The sequence below is a fragment of the Eubalaena glacialis genome, chromosome 8 (genome assembly GCF_028564815.1).
Source record: "Eubalaena glacialis isolate mEubGla1 chromosome 8, mEubGla1.1.hap2.+ XY, whole genome shotgun sequence".
In the NCBI taxonomy this organism is placed as follows: domain Eukaryota; kingdom Metazoa; phylum Chordata; class Mammalia; order Artiodactyla; family Balaenidae; genus Eubalaena; species Eubalaena glacialis.
The window spans coordinates 112556747-112571494 of NC_083723.1; the positions used below are offsets into that span (position 1 = coordinate 112556747).

At 37.5% G+C, this 14748-nt stretch overlaps 1 protein-coding gene across 2 annotated transcripts in view; it reads right to left on the reverse strand.

Annotated features, from left to right (window-relative positions):
• PTN (pleiotrophin) overlaps positions 1 to 14748 on the reverse strand; it is a 97719-nt gene that overhangs the window by 25153 nt on the left and 57818 nt on the right. The gene's annotated exons all lie outside the window — the stretch shown is intronic.

The following is a 14748-nucleotide window of genomic DNA, read 5'->3' on the forward strand; positions in this document are numbered from 1 at the left end:
CCATGGTGTTGTAGCCCACGTGGATAATCTGAATGGACACAATGAATTGATTACCTGTGCAAGTATATGTTTGCTGTTATCTTCAGATGCATCAGTAATGACCAACATCTCAGATTTTTTTTATCGTTTCCATCATCATGATTATCTTATCATCATAGTTCTATTATTCATTGGTCCACTGAAGAGTAAAGCTCAAAACAGAAGAAGAGCTAGCACACCTTCGATCTATAGCAAAAACACTTCTAAACTCACGTGTGCTGAAAATCCTCTAAATTCTAGGATGGAATGAAGAGTTTACACTTACTCATAATTTGAAATTCTCCACATTTGATATGAATAACAATCCCAGGATAACATTATGAAGACTCCCTTAGAACTTGAAGTCATTTGTGACAGCCTAGTGTCAGTATGATTGCCTTGCTAAGCAAACTTGGGAAGCCTCAGTTCAAGCCCCAGGACAGCCCACTTCTTGAAGCTACACCAAGTCACTGGCTGCAGCAACTCACCTGGCAGTCATTTATATCTATCTGGTAAGTTCATGGTGTTTTATACTTCATATAAAAATGACAGTAATAACATATGGTCATTAACTCTGAGAATTTTTCTTCTGGAAGTATAGATTGTATAGATTGTTTAGATAATTTTACATTCTCATGAATGTAAACAATAAAACGTCACACATATAAGGGATTGAGATCACTCTATTCTGCAATTTGCTTTTCCTCATTCAAACACATCTATGAAATGATGTCCTTGTCCGTGAATTTTTCCCCCTTTCTGTGACATTGGAAATGCTGTCCCTTATTAGTGTTTTTTTAATTGATGACTCTAGATTCCATTGTATGGATGAAGCATATTTCATCTATCGATTAAAGTTAGTATTTTGGTCATTTGGTCCTTTCAATGAATCTTACATTCTAAATAGCTACTCAGCATCTCCATTACTTTCTAAAATCTAAAATTAGGTGTTTTGTTCTTCCTCTTAATGCTAAATTTTTATAACTATACCTCACTGATGGTCAGACAGAAAAGTTCCTACTGATGCTGAGACTTTTCCTATGACTCTCATTGGACATGAACTATATGAGAAGCCAGTCTGGATGTACTGGTTGGCAAGTCTTCTCAGAGTTGAGTACCCTGGTGCATCTACACTACTATACATATATCACTTAGCCATGCATCATTTACAATTATTAGGTGTAATGTGAACCAAGGTGAAGGTCTTCTGTTGTTTTCTCCAAAGGCTGTCCAAGAACATACTCTCAGTGACTAACCACTTTGGAGGCAGAAACTTTTCATTTGAACTTTCTTAAAGGGTAAGTTAACTTTTAAATTCAGAACTTTAAAATTTTATCGTATTTCTTTCCAAGTTGGAATACACCTTTATGTTTCACAATTACCTTCGAATACCTGAAATATTTAGATTGTGAATTAGATGAGAATTCAGAAATTTCCATCATGAAAGCACAGCTCTTGAGAGAACTTTCTGACCAAGCAATGGAGAGATGCTTGCAGAGCCTTGTAAAGAAAGGTCACTGAGGAAACATGGCCACTTGGCAGAAACAGAAAGAACTCTTCCATAAATAACACACACGCACAGAGTTATTAATGGAAAGGTGCTATTGCTGGCTATTTTAACCTCAGCATTTCTAGTTTGACATTGCTAAGTTCTTACTTTTATAATTATTTTCAAAAAGCTTTCTCTCAAGCAAGTTAAATACACTTAATTTCAAGAAAAAAAAAATCCCACATGGGCCAGAATTTCCTGACCAAAAATTTCTTTTGAAATTTTGAAATATTTCTTTTGAAATAGAATGGTCTATTAAACAAGTGATCTTAACTATAGTGGGAGCAGAGAGGAAGGAAGGAGAGAGGAATTGGGATGAGAGTTGGACAGTTGGTAGAACGGAAGTGCACTCTCGTCTATGTTATTTCTCCTATTGATTCAGAAAAATTCAGAATCTTAATTAGTGGGCAAACGGTTAATTTCAACTTTTAGATGTTCTAAAGAAAAATGCATGCAATTCCATGTGTACAGGGAAAATGTGTAAAGTATGTGATCAGCAATAGGTGTGAGTTGGAGAATCTTCTCAACCTCTTTTCCCTTCCCTTCTGTTTTGCCTACCATTCTGCTTAAGCCTCTATTTTGATAGCTTAAGATTTTTCTGGGTAGAGCAAATGAAAAAATGGTTATTTAAAAGAAGAGAGTAAGGGAGTTTAGAAAAGAGATGACTCAAGTTATCTAAAAGCCCAAGTAGTATGCTGATGCCTTGGTACCGTGGTAAAAACTTGAGTAATTAAACATGTGTAGATAACAGTTTCCCTTGCTTGTGGTATTTGCATAGTTGATTGTTTATTTGTCCTTAGCATCAAACAAAGGCAAAAGCATCTGTATATGGTTTAACCCTACCTGCTATCCAACAGATGCTAGATGAGCATGGAGGCAAGAGCATTGACCTTAAGGACGTGGTCAGGATCATGACTTATTTTTCACACGGAGGGAAATAAAACAGTGGCAGAATAAGCCTTGCTAAGTCAGCTCAATTCTTTTGAATAATTTACTTATTTTCACCCCCTCCTACTGCCATCTTGTGTTGTACTTGCTCTGACAGATTTAATTTCATAGGGTTTAATGGTTAAGTTGAAGACTACCCTAGATGTCTGTTGTCTGGAAATTATTGTTGAGTTATCTCAATCACTAATAAGTATGAAGTTCAAAGTTTCCCCTGAGTTGGTTTCTGAAACCAACTCAGAGGAAAGTGTTAATTTATTAAATCCTGGTCACTTCTATAGGGAAATCGCTGATGAGAAGGAAAAGAGAGCTCTCCTTTCCTTTAGCATTTTAACAGGATCTAGAATTTTTAAAGATGATTAACATCTCGTGTAAACATAAAACAAGAATGCTGGAATCTGTCTCTTAGTGATCTGTTTGGAATGACTAATATAGGATTTGAAGGCAGAAGCTTTGGCTTAAACTTCAGCTCCACCATATAATTTTTGGAATGTTCTTGGGCAAATCACAACCATTTGAACCACTGTTTTGACATCTACAAAGTGGGTTTGATTATAACAACAACTTGAGAGGTTTATTGTGAAAATGCAAGATGTAGACACAGAGCTAACCCAGAATATCAAGAAACATTTGTTGTGAAAATGCAAGATGTAGACACAGAGCTAACCCAGAATATCAAGAAATATATTATTAGTTGTTGAATAAAGTTAATTCACCCCATACTCGTATTACTTACTAAAAGGAAGTACTTCTTTTTATTAAGACATAACAATCATGACACTTTAAGCTGTCTAATATCATCTAAAATCAAAAGATAAAAATTTTAAAAAACAAAAAAAGAGACAGAGATATGATTTAATGCCAACTAAAGATTTGTTCAGCTTTCTAAGGATACAAATTTGTTCAGCCTTTTGACTTCTTAAAAAGTTAAAATAAACTCAAGGACCTTCACCCCCAGTATTTCTTTGGAGTTCGCTGAAGTAAAGAGACTCCATGTTGAGAATTAGGGAAACTGTTGATGTAATTTAACATGTATGAAATGAAAAAAAAATCTAACTTTGCAACTGCATGTTATGCCTCTTGTGTGGTGAAACTATTCTACTGCCCTCTTTATTTCAAGTACCTAGGATAGGGCCCCAGCACTTAGTTGCCACTCAGTAAAATTTTTGCCAGCAAAAATTATCGCCAAAACATGGTATCAAACAGAGGAATTAATATTCACGCTAAAATGATGTCTCAGCCCTTTGTCTATACCATGGGATATAAAATTCACTGAAGAAATTGGGCTGGAAACAACCAGAATCTAAAGCAGTTTCATACATACAGGAATATTCAGTGAATGATTTGCAATGCTTCTGCATCATATATTACACATCATCAGACTTTTCTAGATATTTTGTCATCTACCTGCCTAAATTTCTGTGAAAAAGTAATTTTTTTCCTTTTTATAGGTCACTTTGCTTTATTTTCACCAACTCTTCGTCAAGTCATAATCATCATATTGATTTATTTTCAAATGGTTTGGTCATTGCCTTAGATTCCTAAAGTCTCATATAAATAGCCATTATGTTTACAATGGAATCTTTTGCTAAATCAGACCTTCACTTTGACCTTGTTAAGCTTATTTAAACACTAAGGCTTGAAAAGAATGTGTCCCAAGCACGTGTGTGCATGACCTCAGGTACACTCTACTCACACCCCAGAAATGAGTTCAACAGTGTTCCATCTTTGATTTTAACTAAGTGCATTATCAATTAGATGGATAAAGAAGGACATTTGCTTAATTTTGTATAACTCAATAAAAACAGGCAACTTTCAGGCTGAAATATTTTCATGGCATGGTGGCACCTGCTGGAAAAATGTGATATTTTAAGACATTTTCTTTAGACACCTATTCACCGATTTTTAGAGCACCTACTAAGGGCCAGGTGTATGCTGGGCATGGGAACATGATAAAAGAATATGATTCAGCCCTCCCCGTAAAAGAGTTCTGTCTACCTGGGAGAAAAGGGAGAGAAATGATTCACTATGGTAAATATCATGAAAAGTTTATACACATAGTGCTAGCTCAGTACATAGGCTCAAGTGATAATTTTGCTTAGCAAGGTTGAGTGAGGTAGAGGGCTGGGTATATTTTACCCTTTTTTTTTTTTTTTTTAATAGTTGAAGTCTTCTAAATAAAGAAAAGAGGGAAGGAAGGGAAATTCAGGCAGAAAGGACCAAATAAGTGAATATGTGGAGATGATGTTTATAATACATTCAGTGACAGAATGTGATTGGAATAGAGTGTACAGTAGCAAGTAACAGTGGGTGGACCTCAAAAGGAGAAAGATGAAATGAGTTAATCCTGGGAGCTGTGAGGGAGGAAGATAGACAGAGTTATTAACTGGTCTGCAGAAGTGAAGCAAGGGAAGGTCAGGGAGGGAGGAAAAGGCTGCATGCTGTATAAACGTGACTAAAACCCTAAATTACCACCAAAGGGGCAGCCACCATACTCAACAGTTCATCCAGATATCCTTAAAAAGGGTAACATTTGTTACCCTTTTGGCTTTGTTTTTATTTTTGTTTATCAGTTTTGTGGCTGTTCTATGTACTTTGGTTCATTTGGGGGTGTTTATTACCAAAGTACTATAATTGGAGTCAAGAATGAGCTCCAAGACTCAAAAACTTCATACACACACACATGTAAAAATCCCTTCTGATTTTCATTAGAAAAATAAAGTTGGGCTAAAGCAGTGATTTTTAGAGCACCGGTGTTTCCAGGAAGAGGTCAAAGGCTGCTGCCAGGCGTTAAAGGATCCTGAAAATGTGTGTTGAGAGCCACCCCTCTGTGCCCATAGCTCCCACGCTTATCTCAGCTTCAGCTGGAGCAGGTCCTCTTTAACTACTTTCCTTAGTGGCTTCCTTGTAAGTTTTCATTTGTCAAGAAAGAAAAATGTATTTAAAAGTCACTGATCTGGCCAATCTCAAGATCTACCCAGTAGGGGATATCATGGTACAAAACAGTATTTTTTCAAAAGGTAGAAATGGGAAAATTTCTCAAGAGGTGATGTAGATATGAAATATATTTGAGTATGCAAAATGCCTTGCTTGTGTTAGCAAAAATAGGAATTTTACAAGTGTGTATTTTAACTATTCCATACTTTACAGTAAAGTTGGACATGATTATGTCCTCTTATCAAAGATCAAACACACAGTATAACAAGTATGATTACAAATATGAGGAAAATATGTCAGAAAATCATAAGGCATTAAAAACAAAAATTTTAATACTGTGGGAAGAGAAGGGCCTTTGGAGTCAGCCAGATTTCTTCCATATAAGCTTCGTCACTTATGATATCTGTGATGTGGACAAAGCAGTCACTCCCTTTTACTCTCAGTATCCTCCTGTAAGAAAATTTAGAGTTTTATCATGCAGGCTCGTTGTTTGTTTAAAGATCAGAATGAGAGGAGACCTTCAAGATGGCGGAAGAATAAGACGCGGAGATCACGTTCCTCCCCACAAATACATCAGAAATACATCTACATGCGGAACAACTCCTACAGAACACCTCCTGAATGCTGGCAGAAGACCTCAGACCTCCCAAAAGGCAAGAAACTCCCCACGTACCTGGGTAGAGCCAAAGAAAAAAGAAAAAACAGAGACAAAAGAATAGGGACGGGACCTGCACCAGTGGGAGGGAGCTGTGAAGGAGGAAAGGCTTCCACACACTAGGAAGCCCCTTCGTGGGCGGAGACGGCGGGTGGCGGAGGGGGGAAGCTTCGGAGCCACGGAGGAGAGCGCAGCCACAGGGGTGCGGAGGGCAAAGCGGAGAGATTCCCGCACAGAAGCTCGGCGCCGAGCAGCACTCACCAGCCCGAGAGGCTTGTCTGCTCCCCCGCCGGGGCGGGCAGGGGCTGGGAGCTGAGGCTCAGGCTTCGGTCGGATCGCAGGGAGAGGACTGGGGTTGGCGGCGTGAACACAGCCTGAAGGGGGCTAGTGCACCACAGCTAGCCGGGAGGGAGTCCGGGAAAAGGTCTGGAGCTGCCGAAGAGGCAAGAGACTTTTTCTTGCCTCTTTGTTTCCTGGTGCGCGAGGAGAGGGGATTCAGAGCGCCGCCTAAACGAGCTCCAGAGACGGGCGCGAGCCACGGCTCTCAGCGCGGACCCCAGAGGCGGGCATGAGACGCTAAGGCTGCTGCTGCCGCCACCAAGAAGCCTGTGTGCGAGCACAGGTCACTCTCCACACTGCCCCTCCCAGGAGCCTGTGCAGCCCGCCACTGCCAGCGTCCCGTGATCCGGGGACAACTTCCCCGGGAGAACGCACAGCGCGCCTCGGGCTGGTGCAACGTCACGCCGGCCTCTGCCGCCGCAGGCTCGCCCCGCATCCATACCCTTCCCTCCCTGCCCCCAGCCTGAGTGAGCCAGTGGCCCCGAAGCAGCTGCTCCTTTAACCCCGTCCTGTGTGAGCGGGAACAGACGCTCTCAGGCGACCTACACGCAGAGGCAGGTCCAAATCCAAAGCTGAACCCCGGGAGCTGTGCGAACAAAGAGGAGAAAGGGAAATCTCTCCCAGCAGCCTCAGGAGCAGCGGAGTAAATCTCCACAATCAACCTGATGTACCCTGCATCTGTGGAATACCTGAATAGACAACGAATCATCCCAAAATTGAGGCAGTGGACTTTGGGAGCAACGATATATATATTCTTTTCCTTTTTCTCTTTTTGTGAGTGTGTATCTGTATGCTTCTGTGTGTGATTTTGTCTGTATAGCTTTGCTTTTACCATTTGGCCGAGGGTTCTTTCTGTGCCTTTTTTATTTATTTATTTATTTTTAGTATAGTTTTTAGCACTTGTTATCATTGGTGGATTTGCTTTTTGGTTTGGTTGCTCTCTTCTTTCTTTCTTTTTTTCTTTTTTCTTTATTACTTTTTAATTTTTTTATTTTTAATAATTATTTTTTATTTTAATAACTTTATTTTACTTATTTTTTTCTTTCTTTCTTTCTTTCTTTCTCCCTTTTCTTCTGAACCGTGTGTCTGACAGGGTCTTGGTGCTCTGGCTGGGTGTCAGGCCTGTGCCTCTGAGGTGGGAGAGGCAAGTTCAGAACATTGGTCCACAAGAGACCTCCCACCTCCACATAATATCAAACGGCAAAAGCTCTTCCACAGATCTCCATCTCAATGCTAAGACCCAGCTCCACTCAATGACAAGCAAGCTCCAGTGCTGGACACCCCATGCCAAACAACTAGCAAGACAGGAACACAACCCCACCCATTAACAGAGAGGCTGCCTAAAATCATACTAAGTTCACAGACACCCCAAAACACACACCCGGATGCGGTCCTGCCCACCAGAAAGGCAAGATCCAACCTCATCCACCAGAACACAGGCACTACTCCCCTCCACTAGGAAGCCTACACAACTCACTGAACCAACCTTGCCCACTGGGGGCAGACACCAAAAATAAATGGGAACTACGAACGTGCACACTGCAAAAAGGAGACCACAAACACAGTAAGTTAAGCAAAATGAGAAGACAGAGAAATACACAGCAGATGAAGGAACAAGGTAAAAACCCACCAGAACAAACAAATGAAGAGGGAATAGGCAGTCTACCAGAAAAAGAATTCAGAGTAATGATAGTAAAGATGATCCAAAATCTTGGAAATAGAATGGCGAAAATACAAGAAACGTTTAACAAGGACCTAGAAGAACTACAGAGCAAACAAACAATGATGAACAACACAATAAATGAAATTTAAAATTCTCTAGAAGGAACCAATAGCAGAATAACTGAGGCAGAAGAACGGATAACTGACCTGGAAGATAAAATAGTGGAAATAACTACTGCAGAGCAGAATAAAGACAAAGGAATGAAAAGAATTGAGTACTGTCTCAGAGACCTCTGGAACAACATTAAACACACCAACATTCGAATTATAGGGATCCCAGAAGAAGAAGAGAAAAAGAAAGGGACTGAGAAAATATTTGAAGAGATTATAGTTGAAAACTTCCCTAATATGGGAAAGGAAATAGTGAATCAAGTCCAGGAAGCACAGAGAGTCCCATACAGGATAAATCCAAGGAGAAACATGCCAAGACACATATTAATCAAATGATCAAAAAATAAATACAAAGAAAAGATATTAAAAGCAGCAAGGGAAAAACAACCAATAATATACAAGGGAATTCCCATAAGGTTAACAGCTGATCTTTCAGCAGAAACTCTGCAAGCCAGAAGGGAGTGGCAGGACATATTTAAAGTGATGAAAGGGAAAAACCTACAACCAAGATTATTCTACCCAGCAAGTATCTCATTCACATTCCAAAGAAGAATTAAAACCTTTACAGACAAGCAAAAGCTAAGAGAATTCAGCACCACCAAACCAGCTTTACAACAAATACTAAAAGAACTTCTCTGGCAGGAAACACTAGAGAAGGAAAAAGCCTACAATAACAAACCCAAACAATTAAGAAAATGGTAATAGGAACATACATATTGATAATTACCTTAAATGTAAATGGATTAAATGCTCCAACCAAAAGACATAGACTGGCTGAATGGATACGAAAGCAAGACCCGTATATATGCTGTCTACAAGAGACCCACTTCAGACCTAGGGACACATACAGACTGAAAGTGAAGGGATGGAAAAAGATATTCCATGCAAATAGAATTCAAAAGAAAGCTGAAGTAGCAATTCTCATATCAGACAAAATAGACTTTAAAATAAAGACTATTACAAGAGACAAAGAAGGACACTACATAATGATCAAGGGATCAATCCAAGAAGAAGATAGAACAATTGTAAATATTTATGTACCCAATATAGGAGTACATCAATACATAAGGCAAATGCTAACAGCCATAAAAGGGGAAATCGACAGTAACACAATCATAGTAGGGGATGTTAACACCCCACTTTCACCAATGGACAGATCATTCAAAATGAAAATAAATATGGAAACACAAGCTTTCAATGATACATTAAACAAGATGGACTTAATTGATATTTATAGTACATTCCATCCAAAAACAACAGAATACACTTTCTTCTCAAGTGCTTATGAAACATTCTCCAGGATAGATCGTATCTTGGGTCACAAATCAAGCCTTGGTAAATATAAGAAAATTGAAACTGTATCAAGTATCATTTATGACCTCAATGCTATGAGACTAGATATCAATTACAGGAAAAAAATCTGTAAAAAATACAAACACATGGAGGCTAAACAATACACTACTTAATAACCAAGAGATCACTGCAGATATTGAAGAGGAAATCAAAAAATACCTATAAACAAATGACAATGAAAACACGACGACCCAAAACCTATGGGATGCAGCAAAAGCAGTTCTAAGACGGAAGTTTTTAGCAATAAAATCCTACCTCAAGAAACAAGAAACATCTCAAATAAACAACCTAACCTTACACCTAAAGCAATTATGGAAGGAAGAACAAAAAGACCCCAAAGTTAGCAGAAGGAAAGAAATCATAAAGATCAGATCAGAATTAATTAGAAAAAATTGAAGAAAACAATAGCAAAGATCAATAAAACAAAAAGCTGGTTCTTTGAGAAGATAAACAAAATTGACAAACCATTAGCTAGATTCATCAAGAAAAAAAGGGAGAAGACTCAAATCAATAGAATTAGAAATGAAAAAGGAGAAGTAACAACTGACACTGCAGAAATACAAAGGATCATGAGAGATTACTACAAGCAACTATATACCACTAAAATGGACAACCTGGAAAAAATGGACAAATTCTTAGAAAAGCACAAGCTTCCAAGCCTAAACCAGGAAGAAATAGAAAATATAAACAGACCAACCACAAGCATTGAAATTGAAACTGATTAAAAATCTTCCAACAAACAAAAGCCCAGGGCCAGATGGATTCACAGGTGAATTCTATCAAACAGAGAAGAGCAAACACCCATCCTTCTCAAACTCTTCCAAAATATAACATAGGGAGGAACACTCCCAAACTCATTCTACGAAGCCACCATCACCCTGATACCAAAACCAGACAAAGATGTTACAAAAAAAGAAAACTACAGGCCAATATCACTGATGAACATAGATGCAAAAATCCTCAACAAAATACTAGCAAACAGAATCCAGCAGCACATTAAAAGGATCACACACCATGATCAAGTGGGGATTATCCCAGGAATGCAAGGATTCTACAATATATGCAAATCAATCAATGTGATACACCATATCAGCAAATTGAAGGATCAAAACCATATGATCATCTCAATAGATGCAGAAAAAGCTTTTGACAAAATTCAACACCCATTTATGATAAAAACCCTCCAGAAAGTAGTCATAGAGGGAACTTACCTCAACATAATAAAGGCTATATATGACAAACCCACAGCCAACATTGTTCTCAATGGTGAAAAACTGAAACCATTTCCACTAAGATCAGGAACAAGACAAGGTTGCCCACTCTCACCACTATTATTCAACATAGTTTTGGAAGTTTTAGCCACAGCAATCAGAGAAGAAAAAGAAATAAAAGGAATCCAAATCAGAAAAGAAGAAGTAATGCTGTTACTATTTGCAGACGACATGATACTATACATAGAGAATCCTAAAGATGCTACCAGAAAACTACTAGAGCTAATCAATGAATTTTGTAAAGTAGCAGGATACAAAATTAATGCACAGAAATCTCTTGCATTCCTATACACTAATGATGAAAATTCTGAAAGAGAAATTAAGGAAACACTCCCATTTACCATTGCAACAAAAAGAATAAAATACCTAGGAATAAACCTACCTAGGGAGACCTAAAGACCTGTATGCAGAAAACTATGACACTGATGAAAGAAATTAAAGATGACACAGACAGATGGAGAGATATACCATGTTCTTGGATTGGAAGAATCAACATTGTGAAAATGACTATACTACACAAGGCAATCTACAGATTCAATGCAATCCCTATCAAACTACCAATGGCATTTTTCACCGAACTAGAAGAAAAAATTTCACAATTTGTATGGAAACACAAAAGACCCTGAATAGCCAAAGCAATCTTTAGAAAGAAAAATGGAGCTGGAGGAATCAGACTCCTGGACTTCAGACTATACTACAAAGCTACAGTAATCAAGACAGTATGGTACTGGCACAAAAACAGAAATATAGATCAATGGAACAGGATTGAAAGCCCACAGATAAACCCACGCACATATGGTCACCTTATTTTTGATAAAGGAGGCAAGAATTTTACTGTTTTAAGGATTTTTTACGTAAAGTGGTGTAATGTTCATTTTGAATAGGAAGTTATATGTCAAAGATACATATGTCAATTCCTAGAGCAACCATTAAAAGAAATAATTCAGAGTTACAACTTAAAAGAGTAGAAAAATTAAAGTAGGAAACATAAAATAAGGTTTGATTAACCTAAAATAATCAGAAAAGGAGGGACAAAGGAACATGGAACAAATGGGATAAAAAGAGATAGCAAGAAAGTATGTGTAAACCTACACATATGAATAATTGCATTAAATACAAATAAATGAAATGTATTAATTAAAAAACACAGATTGTCAAACTAAAGAAACAAACAATACTGAACTGCATGCTATCTACAAAAGACACATTTTAAATATATATATATATATATATATATATACACACACATATATATATATTTAAAGTTAAACGCTAAAGGATGGGAAAAGTTATTCCACAAAACCAGTCATCATAAAAAAGCTAGTGTGGCTATAGTAGTAATAGTCAATGTAGACTTCAAGTCAGGAAGAATTAACAAAATAAAGAGAGACATTTCATAATTAGAAAATGTATCTATTAATCTAGAAGGCATAATACCAAATGGATTTATATATAATAAAGTTTCAAAAGACATGAATTACTCACTGAACGAACTGAAAAAAGAAACAGACTAATCCAGAATCATAATCTAAGGTTTTAACCACTCTAATTGGTATAAGTAGAAAAAAATTCAGTATGAATGAACTTGACTTGATACCAAAACCTAACAAGGACATTACAAGAAACTATAGACCAACACTCCTCATAAACATAAACATAAAAATCTTTTTAAAATATTAGTAAATCAAATCCAGTAAATATTTTAAAAAGCTAATAAATCATAACTAGTGGTGTTTATTCCAGGATGCAAGGCTGTTTTAACAGCTGAATGCCAATGTATTTCATTGCATTAGCAAAATTACCAGAATAATGGAGAAAAATCATGGGATTATTTCAACAGATGCCGTAAAAAACCTGAATCAAATCCAACACTATTTCCTGATAAAATAATGATGCACTAAAATTAGAAAATTGCTGTAATAGTTTTGTTCTTCTTCTTCTTTTTAACGGGCATAAAAAAGTTACCTAAGTATGTTCAGAGTCTTTAAGGAAAGCTTCCAGAGGAGACTAATTTTGAGTTTAATCTCAAATAACAGATTAGTTTAGAGAAAGAAGAACATGCAGGCAAAGGACTGCAGGTTTGAGAAACTGTAATATATTCCAGGAATCAATGATTAGTTTAAAATTGCTCAAGCATCAGTGAGAAAAGTTGAGAAATAGAAAAGAAACCAAGAGATGGAAGAGACTAATCTTGATGTTTCTTGCTTGTCATATATAAGGGTCATGTGAGAAATGTAATGATGTTTTACTTTAGGAAATACGGAGCTATGAAGAATTTTGAGAGAAGGAGGACCATGACCAGCTGTGAATCTGAGAGAGCACACAGCAATCGGTAAGCAGAGTGAATGGAGGATGTGAGCCTAGACTCGGGGAGGCTTAGACAAGGACAGTTGACATAATTCAGGTGAGACACTGAGAAGACTTACACTGTGACACTGGAAAGGGGATAGAGAGAAGACCAGAAAAAGTTATTTAAGGGATAAAATTTATTGGACTTATCACATTAATTGAATGTACTATGGAAGGAGAAATCTAGGACATCTCCCAGATTCTAATCTTCAATCCGGAGGTAGGTGCCAACATAGACAATATGGTTTTAAACAGATTCATAAGCAACACACACTCAGATCTATCCTAAGGACAGGATTCTCAGCAACCGACATATATTAAATCTCAGAATATGTATAATAGATATTTATATATAATATAGTTAATATAGTATCTATTAATATATTAATTCTCAGACATCTGATTATTTAGGTTCTTTCACTAGCCTGACTTTTCAGATCAGTAAAAAAAAAAAAAGCTTAAAGATGTTAAATGACTAAGGTTAAGTAAGGAAAGGTAGCAAAGATCTGTTTGGACACACTGAGTTTGAGGTACCAATAGGATATCTGAGTTGAAAGAGATAGTAGTTATTGATCTAAGAGACCACAGAGTAAGAAGACACAGAGTAAGAACTGAAGGCGTACACAAGACGTGAGAATTCTAATTCTTACATAAGTGAACCAGGGGTAGCAACAGAGCAGTAAGAGGCAAGCAAAGGAAGTTGAATCATGGAAACCAAGCAAACAGGAAGTTTCGAGAAGTAAGAAATGATGAACAGGGTCAAATTCTAGAGATAGGTGCCTATGGGAATTAGCAATAAGAAATCACTGGTAACACTGAGGTATAGTTTAGCAATATTGTGAAGTTAAAAAAAAGCACATAGCTGCTTCTGAAACAATCATTAAGTTAACATTAGTTTAGAGACTGTTTCTTGGCCAGTGGGTATCTGTGTGACTCGGCCGAGTTATTATGTTAGAAGAGCCTAATAAATATTCAGTGTGACATAATGAAAGGCCCTGAGAACTGCCGCAGTGTAATGGAAAAGACTCTGTCCAAGAGTCAAGGGACCAAGTGCCTGCTCAGGGAACCGCTGTGACTCAAAAGGACGGCAAAGACAATGACTTGTGTCAGAAATAGAATCCCATGGGACTCTTTCAGGTAATTTGGATTAAAGAAAGGAATCTTTTCCTCATAAAGGCATAAGAGAAATAAGACACCATCTCACTGCTCTTGGTTGCGATTCAAAGTGTGCTAGGCACTGGATACTTTGTGTTTTTATGAAGCTCTAAGCCGCTCTTCTGAACCCCTTGCTCCACAAAGCACTCCTCTAAGGACAACAGCATCAGCATCACCTGGGAACTTGTTAGAAATGCAGACTGTCAAGTCCCACCCCAGACCTTCTGAACTAGAATACTCATTCTAACAAGGTCAAGATCCCCAGGTGATATTGAAAATTTGAAAACACTTCTTCTAAACCATAATTTCTTTAGGAATAAAAAATTTAAATATTTGCTTACTAT